This window comes from Petromyzon marinus, unplaced genomic scaffold (assembly GCF_048934315.1).
Source record: "Petromyzon marinus isolate PM22_M1 ecotype Great Lakes invasive population unplaced genomic scaffold, UKy_Petmar_22M1.pri1.0 PM_Scaffold_25, whole genome shotgun sequence".
In the NCBI taxonomy this organism is placed as follows: domain Eukaryota; kingdom Metazoa; phylum Chordata; class Hyperoartia; order Petromyzontiformes; family Petromyzontidae; genus Petromyzon; species Petromyzon marinus.
Genome location: NW_027423224.1, coordinates 1,013,362 through 1,032,391, shown reverse-complemented (window position 1 = coordinate 1,032,391; position 19,030 = coordinate 1,013,362). Strand labels below are relative to the sequence as shown.

The window sequence follows — 19,030 nt, the reverse complement described above, 5'->3', positions numbered from 1 at the left end:
TAATTCGACGGATGCCAGTACTATGCATGGTGTTCTCAGGCTCATGTCTAATCTGACATTATCATGTTGGAGGACTTCTGACATCCGACTGACGACGTTCATGATGGTCATGGCCTTTCTTTTAGTGAACAGAAAAACACATTGTATCAGTTCAATACTGTAAAATACAGTAATTGAGAAAAAAAGGCAATCGGATGGGTAACCATCTCGTAAATATTAAAAATGAAATATCTTTGTTTAAAAGAGCCTGCGGCAGTGGCACCAGGTCAATGGCAATTATGAATGCCTATCATAGTTGGCACTTTCCAAGGAATAGCTCATGTTAATGTCCCACAAAGAGGTACTCATCAACTCCAGAGGGATGAAAGGATGATTCAGTACCTTATCGAGATATTATCTTATGATCTTTAATGCTAGCTTTCTGTCTTATTGGACCCCTCACCCTCCAAAAACTATTGACAATGGCCATCAAAATCATTTGGAACAATATGACATGGTTCAAACGAATAACTGCCCACTGGAAGCATTTCTGAAGACAACAGATGAATAATTTAGAGAATGCAGAAATCTCGTGTCAACCTTAATTCACTGTGTTCCACTAAATCTTCTCATCTCAACTATTTTTTTTCATCTGCTTCCTTTTTCCCTTCCAGAATTTGGCCACCATTGCATTGTTAATGTTGACCTTACATCTGATGTGCTAGATAATCACCTGCCAACTCTAGTTGGCAGGTGATTATCTAGCTAGTTTTGTATATAGGATTTTTTACTGAAAAAACTTTTTTTGCCGTTGGTCAGTTCCATTCTTTGTCCAATTTTAGCTCAAAAGAGAATGCGTCTTGCCTTGAATCTCGTTGAAAATTTCACGCACAACGAGGCTGCTACAGAGAGCAATGCACATTATACCATCGGCAAGCCAATGTTTTATTCGTATATGTGACATTTAGTAAGATCAAGTGCAGATGCAAATGTAATTTCATTATTTGTGCAGTCATTGATGACCTGGCTGAGGCCATGAAATATCTGCACTAGAAAAGTCGCTCAATAACAGGAAGCTGTCTTGATTCAGATGAAGGATATTGGCAGTACCAGCATCACGCTCTGCCCTTGGAGCTGCCTGGCTACTGTTTTCATGCCTTCTTGACTGAGTGCATGACTGAAATATTAATGGGGATGATATAACGCTCTAACGTTGTTCACGTCTCACAGCCGGAATACTGCCGACTGCTTCGCTCCTGACAAAGCGCTGATACACCGCTGGATCGAGTAGGATGGTCCTTGTGGCAAGGCTCTCAAAGTGGAAGATACCAAATCAGCTTCAACCCAATGGTGGTGTTTAGGAGAGCATTTATCTATGAGTATATATAGACTGGCTGACAGATATGAAGTTATTCCTTCGGTGGTAATAAACAACAATAATAATAATAATAATTGTTACCCTTTGTCATACCACTTATGGGTGAAGTCTTTCCATACTGGATAAGTCGTGGAGATTGTTTGACCATACTCCATCATGCTTGTCAACGTGGGTTGATGACGAGAAGGCGCAAAGGCCAGTTTGCTTGATGGTAACTATGGCTGAGAATCAAACTAAAGTGGTCTGATTCATATTGCAATGGCCAACCATTGTGCCACCGTTACACTCGTATGCATAAGTTAACAGGGAAAAAAAACTATACCATTTTTCTTACTGTGAATAAAATGACAAAATAACATTGCCACTTTGGTCAACTCGTCGTCTTGAAATTACGGAATGTACAAATCTAAAGTCTTAGGTATAATTGAGAGAAGGGTTTTGCTAGTTGGGCGATCTCAGAATGGGTAGCAGGTGGCAATCCTAATCAAATGCCATTTTTCATATTTCGTGTGTTTAGGTCTGTTGTAGACAAAAAACGGCCTGCGATGAAACATGTCCTCTATTCCGACATGTGTAAAGAAGCTCATTCGCAGGGTACATTTTCATGATGATTTATTTCACGATAACATATTTACAGGCGAGAGTACGACTCACACGTTCCACAAGGCTATAACTACCGCAGTCCTGGTGGTTTCTAATAGAGTAATATCGAACAGTCTTTGTTGATGGTTTACACCATGTAGATCTCCAACAGTCGGCCCCGATGTCGTCCACCTGCAGTTGTTCTTCAGTCCCCAAGGAATCAACCCATTTGCGGGCCTCGCTCCCCCTTATATACCCCTACGGCCACGCCCTGGTAACTTCCAGCACTTGCCACCGGTAGATTCTATCAGCAAACTCTATCGTCATCTGCTTCCCTTCTCTTCGATGGCAAAGGTTATAGTGGCGTCAGTGTTGATGGGTGGAGACAGGTACAGGGTACTTTACGGGGGAAGGCTCGTAAAAGTCGTATTCCTGCGTTGTAAATACTTTATCGTGAAATAAATCATCAAGAAATTGGAACCTGCAAAGGAGCTTCTTTACACATGTGAGTGTAAGCCTGAGTACAATCTCACGTGTTGTTGCTGTAGAGTATTTTCATTTTACCAGTGGGTCAATGAGATAAGGGGATGGTGATTAAGGTACTGAGTGATAGGATGGGTGGGTCATTCTTGAGAGCATGAAAAAGTGCGTGAATGAGGTTGACACAGTGAATGATCAGGTGATTGTGTGAATGATCAGGTAAATATATGACTCATGAGGAGGGAGAAGGAGCATTTATGTAAGTCATAGAGTAAGGGAAGTGGGTGAGTTCATAATGGAGTGAGTGAGTACCAGTTTATTGAGTTGAACAAGGCGAGAACTAAAGCGACCAGGATGAGTCTCATTTGCAAGAGAGACCTGGATCACCCAAATGACCAAAGTTAAATAAAAACACAGAGTTACAGTAATGAAAGCAAATATAAATAATACAAAACAACTGATGCGTCACATGGGAAATCGACGTAATGGAGTTAAGGGATGATAGAATATGTGAGTAAGGTGCGACACGGATGTCCTCTGGCCCTTTCACGACTTAACATTTTTTTTGGACTACGTAGTTTGAGACGATTTCCATGGATGTACCAGTACAATTTATATCTGGTATAGATATAATGGGAGGCTGATCGATGCCCCAGTCCGGTCATGGTATGGCTCTCTATTGTTAAACCATATTATGAATGCGGATGATCTGGTGATTACTTCCCACTCTAAGGAGAAGTTGGAGACACTACAGCTAAACATGGAGCATGCTCCTAAATTATGGGCCGTTACCATCAGCCTCACAAAAACAAATCACCTCCCTGGGTATTTTACTTCATCAAAATGCTCCCCTCCCTCAATTCCCCATGTATTTTGGGGCAGTTGTGGAGAGAGTGGAGATATTTCCGTACTTGGGCAGTGTGCTGATGACCAACTTTGTTTCAGTAGCCGAGGTCTCACTTCGAATCATTCGAGCGGCATTATATTTTCATCAGCTGCTGAACACTGTGTGGAAGCTACCTGGCATGTCACTCCATACAAACCTTCATGTCTTCTGGACCGCAGTTATGCCCTCCCGTATCTCTCTCGAAAGGAACATCTGCGCTGGTTTGAAACATTTTGGTTAGCCCACGATCTATCCAGGGTTTAACCAGACTGGACTCTGTGAGGAGCTCAGATTCCTGGAATATCTGGACAAATGCCCATCTGTGGGGCTCCTCCAGCAAGCGAGGCTGCGTTGGTTGTGTCATGCAGTCCGTATGCACAGCCACGGCATCCCCAAGCAGCTTCAATTTGGCTGGATAGATGGTGCTAAATGGGCGTGGTACGGGCTAGAGAAGAGATGGACTGATGTGGTACAGAAGGATGTGGAGCTGATTGGACTTATTGATGACTGGTATCAGCAGTGTCACGATCGGCTTCTGTGGAGGAGGTTCATGAAAAGCGCTTCCTGGGAGGTGGAGGCAGTTGCCCTCCAGCTACAGCATAGGGCAGAGGAGCGAGGCTCAAAACAACGAGCAGAGCGCCAAACAACTGACACAAATAAAGTTGGCACAGTGGGGAGCACGGCTGTTGCATCTGCCGATCATTTTCCTCAGTCAATCCATGGCACCTGCGTCTATTACATGACCTCCTGCCAGCCAGCCTTCGACACTTCACGTGGCCTCCAAATGCACCGAGCATGGCACAAGTGCTGTGGTGACACTCTTTGGTTCTATTGGATAAAGTCACGTAGGCAAAAAATAAAATAACAAAAATCACGACGTTTCGGCCACAACACAAGCGGCCTTCATCAGGTGAAGGGACGAGACTGTCTGGAGGACAGCGAAAGCTTTAAATCTGCTGTGGTGATGTCACCGCCACTTAGGGGTGAACAACAGTTGTTGCGTTGTTGTTGTGCGTGTGTGCACGGACGCATGTACGCCTGTGAGTATCGTGTATGGAGAGAGAAAGAGAGGCAGCCGTGCGTTGTGCTGGCCAGTGTGCCATTCTGAGCTTCATAGGCGCTGCTCGCTAACAGCACTTGCCCCAACATTCTGGTAAGGCTATACGGCAAATGATTGTCGCTGTTGTGTGTGTGTGTATGGACGTTCACCCCCCTCCCACCGCCCCCGTGTGTGCAGTTTTAGGGACTCATTACGCCCCCTCCCGACAAGCAGGCCAGCATCCGAACTAAAGGTGAGAATAAAAAGATTTTTTTTCCATTTAAGTAACTTTGTTTTGCTCACAATACAGTATTTATTACATTGTTGCATGCAAATGTACGATATTTTGTCTTACATATGACTTTGACAATGTTTCTATGTTTTGCTGAACCGTGATAACATCTTTAAAAACTTCCAGTATGTGGATTTAAATACAGTACACTATTGTATTCAGACTTATGAACCGTTCGACTTACGGACAGTTCTCAGGAATGGAACCGATAAGTTGTATTATTCGCTAACAGCACCTTCCATTGGTATGGTTGACTACATACGATGCAAAGAAAGTTAAATATAGATGCATATATATTGTACAGCACTTTCCCCAATAGTATGTTGATGTTCTATGGGGTATGTTTGTCTTTCTGAGTAATGTTTTAATTGGGGCGGTGTCATTTTCACAATTTCCCCAATGTTTTTACATTGGCCGACTTGCGCGTCAGCAATTTTCGCACCCAATGGATAAATCTCTTCTTCTTCTTCTTGGGCTTGGTGGCGGTGGTGGCAGAAGTGGTGGTGGAAGCTGTGGCAGCGGCGGTGGAAGGGGCATCGGTGGCATCATGGTACTTTTGAGACACGGTGCATTTCAATTCTTTCAGCTGGCTACTGAGATGAAGGTTCTCTTCATGCAGCCTCTTTTCCCCATGCCACATGTCCTCGTGACGCACCAGCTTCCCGCGTAGCCTAAACTGTTCCTGGCCTCTCTGCGGATCCAGGAATGTCAACTCCGTCAGGTGGGCGTGCAGCGACCTCCGGAGATCTTTGTTTTCACAGCGCAGCGACATTTGCCGCTGTGCTGCATTGTAGTCTCGGAGAAAATCCGCATGGAGAGACTTGCTCTCCCTGCAAGGCACTCTCGTGGACTCCAGCTCCAACTGGCACTCTTTAAGCTGTTGAACCAGGCTCCTGTTCTCTCTCTGGAGAGTCTCTCGGTTCTCCATCAACTCCTCCTGCTGCTGCTGTAGCTCCAGACGGAGCATCTTGTTCTTCTGACAGAGCTCCACATTCTGCAGGCTCATCCTCTCCGTTTGCAGCGTCATGGTCTCGCGGTAAAAGTCTGAGATGGAAAGCGTAAAACGACGATAAATGAAGATCTCCATCCCAAGCATGGCCAAGACCAGAACGCCAACGATCAGCAGCACCATGCTCAGCTCGTGTTGACTGCACGCGGGACGGAAGGAAGTGTGAGACACGTCACGAAGGGGCGTGATATTTATACCAACGTCAATACCGGATGTGACGTACACTATGACGTACCAGCCATCCCTGCCCACTTATTGTCAATCATTGCTCACCACGTGACTCCACGGCACCGCCCCTAACCGTGCAGCTCCTCCCCCATACTCCCCTTCCGCCTTCCCCACGTGACGCGAAGCGAGCCAATCACGCGAGAGGTGGCGCGCGGTAGGCCCCGCGTCCGCTTCCCGCCATTCTTGCAATGGGCGGCGGGGCCGCGCAGGGTGGGGGGCGGAGGGAGGTGGGGGGGAGGGGCCAGGATGGACGAGGGGGAGGGGCCAGGAGGGACGAGGGGGAGGGGCCAGGAGGGACGAGGGCGAGGGGCCAGGAGGGACGAGGGGGAGGGGCCAGGAGCAGGAGGGGGGGAGCCGTGGCGTGTGTCGGCTGAACAAAGACTGAGGCGCGTGGGGAGCATCAGGAAGCATCCAGCAGCATCCCAATGCCTCGTGTGACGCTGTGCCCAGGCAGCCGAACAACCGCACATTCCTACTCGCGCGACGTGGTTCTGTTGACTCAATCGCGTTATATCCACTTAGCATCCGCGTTATAAAACGTGTTCCCTATTACATCCATCGTGCCATATCCAAATGGCGTTATGAAAACACGCGTTGAGGCAGAACGAACTCCATAAACTATTTTTATTTTACCAGGTGAGACCCACTGAGCTATGTGGCTGTTTTTCAGAAGCGACCTTTCCACAAATGATAGATCAGCGAAATGGCTAATCACATAGAAATGTGTAGCACCAGCCACAAATACTCTAGACATGGGATCCGCTTTGACAGGGTCAGTGTCTACTTAGATTCACTCACTCCGCCTATTGTCATGTGGCGTGTGCAGCTGCGTCGTGACACTTGGTAGAGTGCTGTCTTTGAGGCAGAGAACTTTAAAACCGTGTGCAGTGGTTAATTTGCTTAACAGCTTTACACTGAACTCCTTGCTTGTGGTAAAACATGTTTGCGACTTTGCTGATCGAGAACTATGCAGATTTAGATTCATAGTAACATGTACTTGGTGTGAGATGAACTTCCAAACAATTTCCTTTGCTCAACATCTTGGAATTAATGTCTTTTTAAATGGTCAGCTTAAGTGATTCCGTGATGTTTATGTAACTTGACCATTAAGATAATCTATGGAGCACAATTATTTCAATATTATTTGTCATAATTAAACTTTAAAATGAACCCATATGTGATATTATATTGCCTGATTATTTTATTTTTTAACGTAGTCTACATGCTCTTCTGGGGATATTACCCCACATTTACCATTCATTGATGTTCCCTTTGACATTGGTAATTGGCATTGTCATACCATAGTAATTCATGGGCAATTATGTTATTCTCTCTGTGTCTATCTGTCTCTGCATCTGTCTGTGTGGGTATCTCTCTCTGCCGGTGTGTTTTTCTCTATATGCATCTCTCGTGTGTCTCTTTGTGTGTGCCTCTCTCTGTGTGTGGATCTCTCGGTGTCTGTGTCTCTCTTTCCTTTTCCACGATGTGGTGTTGTATTTACATGCAAATTCTACCTCTAGCCCCGCCCACTTACCCTTGGGCTGAGCTTATCTCAAGCCAATATAACTTCGTGTTTCAGCAGCTTTCTCGCTATATTTTTTCACCTGATGATGGTTGCTTGTGTTGCGATCGAAACGTCGTGATCTATTATTTTTTTCTACCTACGTGACTTTACCGAAAGAACCAAAGAGTATTGTGGTTGTGATTTTGATAGTGATCGTTGTGGTGGAGGTGGTGATATTGATGGTGGTGTTAACGATAGCGGTGATTTTGGTGGTTGTAATGGTGGTATTGATGGTGGTAATGGTGGTTGACTATTACCCCTCTCGTGTCCTTACTTCCACCACCAGGTTTAAGAATCTGCCGGTGTCTGTGCTGGAGGTGGACGTCTGGATATCTGTGCGGTCTGGAGCGGTGGACAATAGACTCCTGCAGCTCAACCAGGTGGACGCACTGGGCAGGGAGCAAGATGGTGGTGGCCTTAGAGACCCACTTACTCCCACAGAGAGCCATAGACTCACTCAGAGAGAGCACTCACACAGAGAGCCAAAGTCTCACTGACACAGAGCCATAGACTGACTCACATGGAGACACATAGACTCACTCAAACAGAGAACCATTGATTAACCCACACAGAGAACCACAGAGTCACTCGCACAGACTCACACAGAGAGACATAGACTCACTGACGTAGAGGACTATATGCAGTACATCCTCGTCTTTTATGTAATGTGTTTCGCTTAGCGCACATCACACCCACTATAACTCGAGTAGCACATGACGGACTGCTCTTATGAGTGCTGTGGGTGTTGGCAGCGTTGTTCTGTATTGCTGGGAGCTGTTGCTGTACCGGTGCGCACTGTGTTACGTGGCGTGTCATCCTCTTCCTCAGCCTTTGTTCCAGCATCTGTGTGTAGTGTCATCTCACTCACTCCCTTATAGTTTTCACTCATCATATCTCCATTTCATGTCCTTTGTATGTATATTGATGAATGTAACATTTTTTTATTATTATTTGGCTGCTATAAATTTCCACGTCATAAGCTACTTCATTCATCTATAATTTGTGGCCAGTTCGCTTCTGAAATAGAAGCTAATAGCTTAGAGGGCTTTACTAGGTAAGATAAAAATAGTTTATTTTTATTTTTTTGTGATTTGCTTACCTTTCCTATACTTTTCACTTCGATTGTGTTTTTGCATCGTTTGTTCTTGTAACTTTGTGTACCACCCCAACTGGAAATCTGTGAAAAAGGGCTTTTTAGATTCCTCCAGTATAAATAAAGATTATAATATAGATATTCTACATATACACAACACATTTAAAATAAACATAGAAAACAGTGTACTGTACTCTCAATTAAAAATAATAATAAAAGTTATATTGTGCTAAAACGGAGTCTCCCCCTTTACCGTTTTTCCTTGTAGAAAAGTTTTCTGCTTGACGTAAAATAGCTTTAAGCAGCAATTTTCGACAACGCAACCCCCGCGTTAAGCAAGGATATGTTGTACTCACTTACACAGAGAGACATAGTCTCCAACTTGATTTGGCACTTTCGTGACTGCAGGAATTACTCTTTGGTTATTTCGGTAAAGTCACGTAGACATAGACTCGCACAGAAAGCCACAAACTCACTCGAACAGAGAGACTTGGAGTCAATCACACAGAGCCATCGACTCATTCAAACACAGATGATGATAACAGATACCCATGAACTCACATTGAGACCCATGGACTCACACAGAGACCAGTAAACTTACCAGACCCGTAGACTCACAGAGACGCATAGACTTACAGAGAGGTATAGACTTACACAGAGACCCATAGACTTACAGAGAGGTAAAGACTTACACAGAGACCCATAGACTGGTGAACGAGATTTGAACTCGGATCACCAGATTTGTAGCACAGCACATTCGCCGATACACTACCGTTCACCTTACACACTCACACACGCACTCACATGCTCACTCATTCACGCAACCAGACGCTCACTTACACATTCAATCAATCACTCAATCACTCACACACTCGCGTTTTATTGCATGTAGCAATATCTTCAGGAGCTAAATGTCAATTATTGAGGTCTGTTAAGATAAGCGAGTGTGTGGGTGTGTGGATGACATAGCAATAGTGGGTGAGTAGGTGAGTGAAGAGGTGAGCTCAGTAGCATGTTGCAGGTCTTCCCCAGGACAAGGCGGGTCATATTTAGGGTGTGTAACATGTTGATTGACTGGGTTGAGTGTTGTGTTTGTGAGCGAGTAGGTGAGCTCACTCGAATGTCGCAGGTCTCGCCCAGCGTTTTCCAATCAAAGATTAAACAGATGAATGAGTGGTGGGATTTTTGTTATTGTTTTCAGGTGAGCAGCACCACCTTAACACAAATATCTGTATTACACCTTCATCCATGTAATAGCTGTGTCCGTCTTACACCTCCATTTTCTTAGAAGCCTCTGGATTTGACATAGGGCATCTTTTTCTGTGTGTGTGTCTGTGTGACCCAGTCCTGAACCTTCCCTCGGTCGACTCACCCTCTAAAGAGTACCTGGTGCAGTGTCTATAATAAACATCAGCAATTTGGAGAGACAAAGGTGGCCGCGTGCATGGTGTTGGCCACATCACATTCCCACAGCGAATTTTGTCGAACCATCGAACAAAGGCGGTCGCTGCATCGCACTTTCAGAAGCGCTTCTGCGGCCGTCTCGAACGCTCTTCCTTCTGATATTAGAAGCCACTGGAGCTGTGCACTTTTACATCTAGATTGACAACTCATTTCTTTAGAACTACTTTTTGTGCTTACTTTGTTGCCCTTCCCCTGCACCTCCGATTAGCACGGTTGGCTACGTACCGTGCAAAAGAAGTTCAACATACAAAATACATACCACCCCCTCGTGTGTTCCACAGCACAAGGCTCCACAACTTGCCCTAACATGTCTATTGAGGCTACTTTGGTGACCTGTGTGTGTGTGCATAATTAATTATCATTATTTTATTAAATGGCCTTCATCAACAAAGGACATGAGTCCATTGAGGGACGGGGACAGCGTGGGACCCTTCGTGGAGCCGATTCTCGCAATGGCGGAGGAAGAGTTGGAGGGATGCAGCAGAGGAGGGGGTGGCACCGCACGATGTTCGTGCTGAGAGTGAACGTGGCACTGGGGGAGGCTCCGGAGTTGGGCCTCTTCAGGGCGACTGGCGATAGAGTGGAGAAGTCGAGGTGAGAGTGACTCGGGGAATGGGGGTGAGGTGAGTGGAGGGGTGACTCGGGGAGTGAGATTAGTGGAGGGGTGACTAGGGGAGTGGACGTGCACCTGATTATGCACGAATGTGAGTGGACTGCCCATGCATTCATCATCATTATGGGCATCATCACCAGTGGTAAATCCACTGTTTGATGAAGGCCTCCCCAAACCAACGTCACTTCTCGTGACGCCTGCGCTGTGACAATCGGCCCCAGCACCTCCTGTGCATGAGCTTCCCACCTCCTCCCGTCCAAGTTACTCTTGATCATCAGCCATCGTCACTTCCAGAAACGTTTTCATCTGCGTGTTGCTCTTTCCTTCTCATCATGGTCAACATGAGGAGGGATCCTACCTCTGTGTATGTTCTCTCATCTGCGCGTTCCTCTGTCTTGGTGTGATTTCGAGCACGCGTCTCTGCATGCTTCTCTGCGCAGGGTTTGTTCTGTACGTGTTTTTTGAGCTGGTGGCCGCGTCTGAACCGTGTCGTACCCGTCAGGATGCCACTCAATACAAAACAAATGGAAGGAGTGAAATTATCTTGGGACCACAGCCTTGTCTCAATTCTTCACCCCTGGTGTACAAGTCAGCAGCTGGGACCATCACTGCTATCCATTAACATGTACGGGCTGCTAAGGATTCTCTTCATCTCTGGGTCTCTACCTCTAAATGATGACTCTGAGTATTGACCGCAGTGCATTTCTCAGCTCTATCGAGTACCCGGTAAGATCGAGAAACTCTCAGCTCACACGGTGGCTTCGGGTGATCAGCCAATGAATACATCAGGATGTGCACCCTCATGAATAACAAACGTGCATTGCGGAAGGTGCCGACTGACTGCCATGCTGCATACTGCTGTATAAATAACCCACCCACACATGCACAAGCCTGTGTGGGTATGCGTATTATCCGGTAATTGTATAGTGTTTCGCGTATTGCGCGATGAACTTGGCAACACCAGTACCGATGAACTAAAGTGGTTTTGGGCTAACCCGATGTCGACTCAGCCTCCAATGAGTACCTGGTGCGGTGTGTAAACATCACTACTCGGGAGATAAAGGCGGCCAGGCATGGTGCTGGCCACCCTCCCCATTGTGTACCATGCTGGCTTTCATAGTTGCTCGCTAAAAGCACTTGCCTCAAGAGTCCGTTGAGGTTATACAGACAACCTTTGTGTTTGTGTTTAATGTTTTAATTGGTGGCGGTGTAATTTTAAATGTAAATTTTTTTCATGGCCGACTTGCACTTTGGCCACTTCCAGACCCAACAAATAAATCTGTTCCTTTTCTTGGTGGCGGTGGTGACGGTGGTGGCGGTGGTGGCTTTGGTGTATATTTATAGAGTGCCTTCTCTCTTGACATAACAAGCACAAGGCGGTGACAGAATGGAATGATTTAGATGGCAGGGGTGTACAAAGTTTGAGGAATAAGTGACAGCGATAGACAGTAATGGGATCGGAGAAGAGTAGGGACGAGAAGGAGTGGAGGCTTAAGGGGAGAGAAGAGGTAGAGAATGGGCAATGGAGAGGAGGTGGGGCTTTATGGGAGGAATGGAAAAAGGTTAAGTAGAGGGACCATAAATGAGGTTTGGCACAAAGAGGAGGGACAGAGACAGAAGATTGGGAACAAAGAGGACGAGAGAGGACATGGAAGGAGATGAAAGAGGCAAAATTATGTAGGGCAAGTCCATGGAGAGGTTTAAAGACCAGCGACAGGTATTTTAAAAGACAGCGGTAGTGAACGAGAAGCCATTGGAGTTGAAGGAGGAGAGGCAAAGTGTGAGAATTAAAGGGGAGATTGAAAATAACTCGTGCAGAATAATTTTTTATTTGGTGGAGGGGAATGAGGGCAGATGCGGGGAAATCAAGAAGAAAATTACATTTGTAATTAGAGGTAGCTCTGTTATATCAACTTCTGTGGGTGACTGTCTAATACATATGTGGTTCATAAAGCAGTGCACCAACCACAAATAACTCTGTCCGCGTGTGATTTTTTCTCACAATTTAAAGGATTTCAACTGCACGGCAGTGCGTACAGCTATAGACCCCTAAGTCGTATGCGCTGTGCAACTTTTAGGCCTTGTAAATATTCCCACACACATCTTCTTAATGCGATGTTTTTTTCAATTGTAGAGGATTATCATCGTTAAAATGTTTACTCAGGCACGTGTATATGCATAAACACGATTTGATCAAGACTTGTCACACTAGACTTTCGCGACTACAAAGTAGAGCAGTAATGCATGGTGCTGTTTTTGTTTTATTTTAATTACTTAGATTCACTCGGGGAGGGTACATGCGGAGTGTTTTTGTATCTGAACGTGTAAACGTGACTTTACCGTAAAAAAAAAGTATACTATTTTCACTGATACCATTGTGAAATCTATTGTTTCCAGCCTGCATAATTTATATTTGTTGTGATTGGTTTTCTCATCATTTACAGATTTGATTACTGTTACCTTTAGACAACTGTGTATGGGGTCACCATAGTGTAAAGGTCATCTCCATATATGGGGCTGCCAGAGGCATATGGCAAGAGAAAGTATTGATTACCGTCCTGCACTAATGAGTCCTAGACGAAACCGGTCCACAGTTGTCTTTGTCTCACTGCTGCCTGTTGCTGGGACGGCCACGTGTTCTCAACGCTTTGAGTCTGTGGTCTAAACCAGGGGTCCCCAACCCCCGGGCCGCGGATCGGTACCGGTCCGTGGCCTGTTAGGAACCGGGCCGCACAGCAGGAGGCGAGCGGTGGGTGAGCGAGTGAAGCTTCATCTGTATTTACAGCCGCTCCCCATCGCTTGCATTACCGTCTGAGATCCGCCTCCTGTCAGATCAGCGGCGGCATTAGATTCTCATAGGAGCGCGAACCCTACTGTCAACTGCGCATGCCAGGGATCTAGGTTGCGCGCTCCTTATGAGAAGTCGGAATCCGTAACTTATTTTAGTCTGCGCGTGGCCTGCCCATTATTGTATTTACCACTTCCGTCCGCGCCTTTTTCCCGCACTGTGCACTTGTCTCAGTCACAGTTTTGGTATAAAGCCCACAAGCTAACCCTCGCCAAAATGAGCAAAAAAGAAACGTCACTGGAGAGCTTCTTTGAAAAGGGGGAAAGGCCCAATGATGACCACCCCCCCAGTCCGTGAAAAAAATGTCTTCCACGAAACTGGTCCCTGGTGCCAAAAAGGTTGGGGACCGCCGGTCTAAACGACAACTTGGTCACAAATTCAGTTTTTCTGAGCTGTTGGTCTAGATAAGTTGGAGAGGGTGGGTGCATGCATGCTGCACACCTATGTATGGTTTTTCATCTAAGATGACTCCCTGTCCCTTCAAATGCCGTGAATCCTACACGTGGAGGGTGATGGTGGTAACGATGGTGTGGGTGGTGACGTTGGTTACGGTGGTAATGATGGTGAAAGTGGTGACGGTGGTAACAATGGTGTGGGTGGTGATGATAGTGACGGTGGTGACGATGGTGACGGTGGTGATGGTGGTGACGGTGGTGACAGCGCTGACACTGGGACGCCTGCACGGCGCGACTGCCTCTCAAGGGCAAAGCTGGGCCACGTGGTTTGCGAGGAATGCAATCCCCTTTGCACTTCTAAAGGGCACCCCCAGTGGCAACTTTTTTTTAACAATAAGAGGGCGACTCAGCATTTCACCTGCAAGCGGCTTTGCTCTGTACGTAGGGGTGCTGATTGCTCGATGTAAAATACAATTGAGTAATGTCCGATTATCACGGTTGGCTAAGCACGGTGCAACAGAAGGTCGACATACATACAAGGATCTTATTGCAGCCTCGTAATTTAATAACACACTGATCCACATTCGCGCACTTAGCCACAAACACACGCGCAGTTGAGCACACCCACAGCTAGACGATAACGCGTGCTTCTCTCGTTATCTGCTGTCATCTGGCTCTCGTGATCGCCGGCCTTGCCTCGCCACAGCTGCTGTGGAGTCGCCTTTGTGCAGAATATAAATTACAACGTAGAAACGCATACAGCCCCTGTCTACTGATCTATTTTAGCATCTGTAAAACAAGTAATCCTGATTTGTTTACAGATGTTTTACTAACTAAAAGTCTATCCTCCCTTGAGCGGGTGAGTGAGCAGATGGGTGTGGGTGGGTGAGCGGATGAATGTGTGGATGGGTGAGCGGGTGAATGTGTGGATGGATGGGTGGGTGAGCAGGTGGGTGTGGGTGGGTGGTGAGTGGGTGGGTGGTGAGTGGGTGGATGAATGGGTGGGTGGTGAGTGGTTGGGTGGATGTGTGAGTGAGTGGGTGAGCGAATGGGTGAGTGGGTGGGTGGTTGAGCAGGTGGCAGGTGTGTGAGTGGGTGGGTGAGTGAGCAGGTGGGTGGTTGAGCACTTGGGTTGGTGAGCGGGTATGGTTGGTGAGTGGGTGGGCGGGTGGGCAGGAGGGTGGTGAGTGAGTGGGTAAGCGATTGGGTGAGTGGATGGGTGGGTAAGCAGATGGTGGGTGTGTGAGTAGGTGAATGAGTGAGTGAGCGGGTGGGTGGACGAGCGGGTGGGTGGGTGGATAAGCAGATGGCAGGTGTGTGAATGGGTGAGTGAGCGGGTAAGTGAGCGGGTGGGTAGGTGAGCGGGTGGGTTGGTGAGTGGATGGGCGGGTGAGTAGGTGGTTGGTGAGTGTGTGAAGGAATGGGTGGATGGTGAGTGAGTGGTTGAGAGCGTGGGTGAGCGAGTGAGTGGGTGGACGAGTTGGTGGACGAGTGAGTGGTGAGCAAATCGGCGAGCGAGTTGGTGAACCGGTGGTGAGTGGGTGAGCGAGCAAGCGGGTAGGTGTATGAGTGGTGGATGGGTTAGGAGGTGAGCGGCTGGGTGAGCGAGTGGGTGAGCAGGCGGTTTGAGTGGGTGGGTGGTGAAGGGGTAGGTGAATTGCTGGATGGTGAATGGGTAACTGGCTGGTGGGTGAGTGGGAGGGTGAGTGAGTGGGTGAGCGGGTGGGCGAGTTGTGAGCGAGTGGCAGCGCTGCTCGTGAAGCTGTGAGTCTGTGTGAGTCTCTGTTTAAGCCTCCGTGTCTCTGTGCGAGTCTGTGAATCATGAGGTGAGTTTATTTGCGAGTCTTAGCGTGCGTCTTTGTGCGAGTTCACGAGTCTCCGTGTCTCTCTCAGGACCCCCTGGATGCGTTGAGGCAGCTCTGATCGCGTAACTGTGAATCTCTCAAGGCGGAGTTCTCCAGTGGAGAGTCTCGCGTCTTGTCCTGGACTCGCACCCAGGAGTCCTTCGCCCAGGAGCGCCTGGATCTGCTCCACTGCCAGGACCACTGCGTGCATCTCCACGGCAACCGCCGTAGCAATCGCGGCAACCAACATCACCACGATGGTCACCGTAGAGACCGCCATGATTATAGCAACTTCCATCGCCATAGCAGCAACCACCATCACCACAGTAATCACCGTAGTTACCACCATCACTGTCAGCAACCATAACGTAGCAACCACAATCAGTCTAGCAACAACCACCATCACCACAGCCACCAATATGGCAACGACAACACAGCAATCACCATCAACATAGTTGCAATCACAGCATAGAAACCACATTCACTCTAGCAGCAAACCACCATCACTACAGCAATCATCGTAGTAACCACCGTCACCAAAGCAACCACCATAACTGGAACCCAATAGGAATGAGTCATGTTGATGATGTTGACGATGATGTTTTTGTTGCTGCAAGTTGCAAATCAACTTGTTTCCAAAGTCCGTGTCTCCGCGATCTCTCTCCCTGCTATACTAAGGTTTTTAATTTTTGCCCCCCTGATTCTGCTGAAGATTTCCTCTTCATACTTCCTCGTCTCCTTGTTCTCGAGTGCCTCCTCCTCTTCTCATTGTGTTCTGGATGTCCGTTTTAGTTTTAGTCGTAGGTTGCATAGTACCAACCACTGAGGCATGGACAGTCCTAAACATGGGATTGGAAACTGCAAAACAGGGAGTGGCTCTTCTTTTGAATAAAACAATGAATGCGGTGTGGGAAGCTGCGAATCTCAAGTAATGGTGGGCTCACCTCCCCATAATCGGGAGTCAGGTAATGGTGGCTTGGTCACAGGAAGATGCGCTTGAGAGTCTTCCACTCTGGTGGTGGGTGTCCATCTCGGACCCCATTAAAACCGACAGTGGCCTGGTTTCAGCCAGCTGATGAAAGTTGTAATAAATAATTTCATAATCACTTGCAGTTGGGGTTGGCATCGCCCCCCTCTCCTACTTATGCCCATCCATCCTTGGTTTAACCAGGCTGTATTGTGAGCTCACATCACGTGAGCTCTTCCGACGGGCAATGCTTGAGTTGACTGGGTCATCTAGCCAACATACCCAGCCACCACATGCTCAAGTAGCTTATGTTGGGGCAGATAGAGGGTTATAAACGGACATCACACAGGCTGGAAAAGAGATGGACTGATGCAGTAAAGGAGAATGTGGAGCCGAGTGTATTTGCTGAAGACGGCGCTCAGGGGAGAGCTGCATTTTGGGGACATGGGTGTTACGAGATAAGAAATAGGCTGAGCCATTGTCCCAAAGAGCACTTGACTCTAGAGCCTGTATGGCTATTAGGGGTTCTTTGTCTTAGCTTTTTGTGTGGAGGAGAGGGAAAGAGTGCTCCTAGCATAGAGAGAGAGAGAATTACAAATATAATGATAATAACAATGTTGTCCATCTATCTACGAAAACATCACCGGCATCCCAAGACTAATTTTTTAAGAAATTCCTGCCCTGGGACGGCTGACCATTTCCATGAAACAGGTGTTTGGCTTTGTATGGGAGGGAACCAGAGTACCGGGAGAAACTCCACGTTGCACATGAGAGGATAACACTCACAGTTCTGCAACAGATGGAATTCACAGACCCGCTTGCTGTACTGTTGGATAAAGGCCTTCCTACATATTATCTGTAGTAATGCTTTCTTGCTATATTTCACCATTACGCCCATTATGGGTTGGTGAAGCGAGGGGGGCAGGACCGATTCTTCTGTCACTCGACTGATTTCAGGCCATGGGTTTCTAGTGCCGGTGCTCTAAGCACTGCAGCTGCTCCACCCGATATTCCTGTGCAACGTTGCACGTAAGATATTCTATCGCAATGGATTTTCCAGATGAAATATTTTCTAAAATAAAAAATGCAATGCAGGAAAAACAGAAAAACTGCCACGACACGGTGGGCAGGTGTGAGATAGAATGGATTAAAATGATCACGACTGAACACCCATCCCGAGCACACCGTAGTGGTGTTCACTTTATCTGGTGGCGAGATGTTAACGAACACCTTGTGAAAGGCCCAAGGCAGATCCCTGGGTTTGATCTTCCAAGAAGCTCATGGTCCACCCTAAACCGCATCCACTGCACAAACCATGGCAGATGCAGATACCTGATGCACAAATGGAAAATTAAAAAACTCTCCAGTGTTCAACTGTGGTCATCCAGAACAGACCAATCAACATACAATGAAGCAATGTCCGATCCACATGACAATGACACACTGCGCTACTCTTGACGTGGTTATCTGGCTTGACCACCTGAATGTGAAATTGTAGTTGTTACTCTGCATCTACATCAGCCATCTGAAAACAGAAGACAAAATGATAGGGGAGGGAGGGGTAGAGAATGGGAAATGGAGAAGCGGTGAGGCTTTAAGAGAGGAACAGAATGAGGTTAAGGAGGGGGACTACTTAATGTGCTGGGGAAGATTATTCCAGTGTAGGTGTGCAGGGAGAAGGATTGAACGCAGGGAGATGGAGGAACAGAGAATATTGGGAACGGAGAGGACGAGAGGGGACATGGAAGGAGATGAGAGGCAAGAGAAGGTGGGGCAAGGCCATAGAGAGATTTGAAGATGAGCATCAGACATTTGAAAAGACAATGGTCGTGAACGGGAAGCCAGTAAAGTTGATAGAGGAGAGGCAAAGTGTGAGAATAAATGGGAGATTGAAAATAACTTGTGGGAAGTCTTTTTTATTTGTTGGAGGGGAGTGAGGGCTGATGCAGGGAGACCAAGACGACGAGAATTGGTGGTCCAGACGGTTAAAAATGAGAAAATGAACTAGCAGTGGGATAATAGTGGGAGGTATTAGTGATATAGTGGACGTGGCAAGTTATTAATTTGGCGGATCTAAATGGTAGTGGGCTGGGTTAGTGGTGGAGTGGGGGCTACGACTGGAGTGGGCAGGGCTAGTGGTGAAGTGGGTTGGACTAATTGAGGAAGTGGGCGGGCCTCGTCGCGGAGTGTGCGGGTCTAGTCGGGAATGGGCATCTCTAGTGGTAGTGTGGGCGGGGCTAGTGGGGGAGTGGCTCTGTGTACGAGTCTGGACGTTTTCGTGAGTGTGTAGATTTGAGTTGATATACGAGCCTCTTTGTGAGTGTGTTTGTCGAAGCGAGACTGTCTGTGTGCCTCTGTGCGAGTCTATG

At 47.2% G+C, this 19,030-nt stretch overlaps 1 long non-coding RNA gene across 1 annotated transcript; it reads left to right on the top strand.

Annotated features, from left to right (window-relative positions):
- The first annotated feature begins 7,640 nt into the window (after positions 1–7,640).
- On the top strand, positions 7,641–9,961 carry LOC142923030 (uncharacterized). The gene is made up of 2 exons (XR_012940479.1): positions 7,641–7,817; positions 9,876–9,961. It is a non-coding gene; the product is annotated as an uncharacterized LOC142923030 (long non-coding RNA).
- Positions 9,962–19,030: the final 9,069 nt, after the last annotated feature.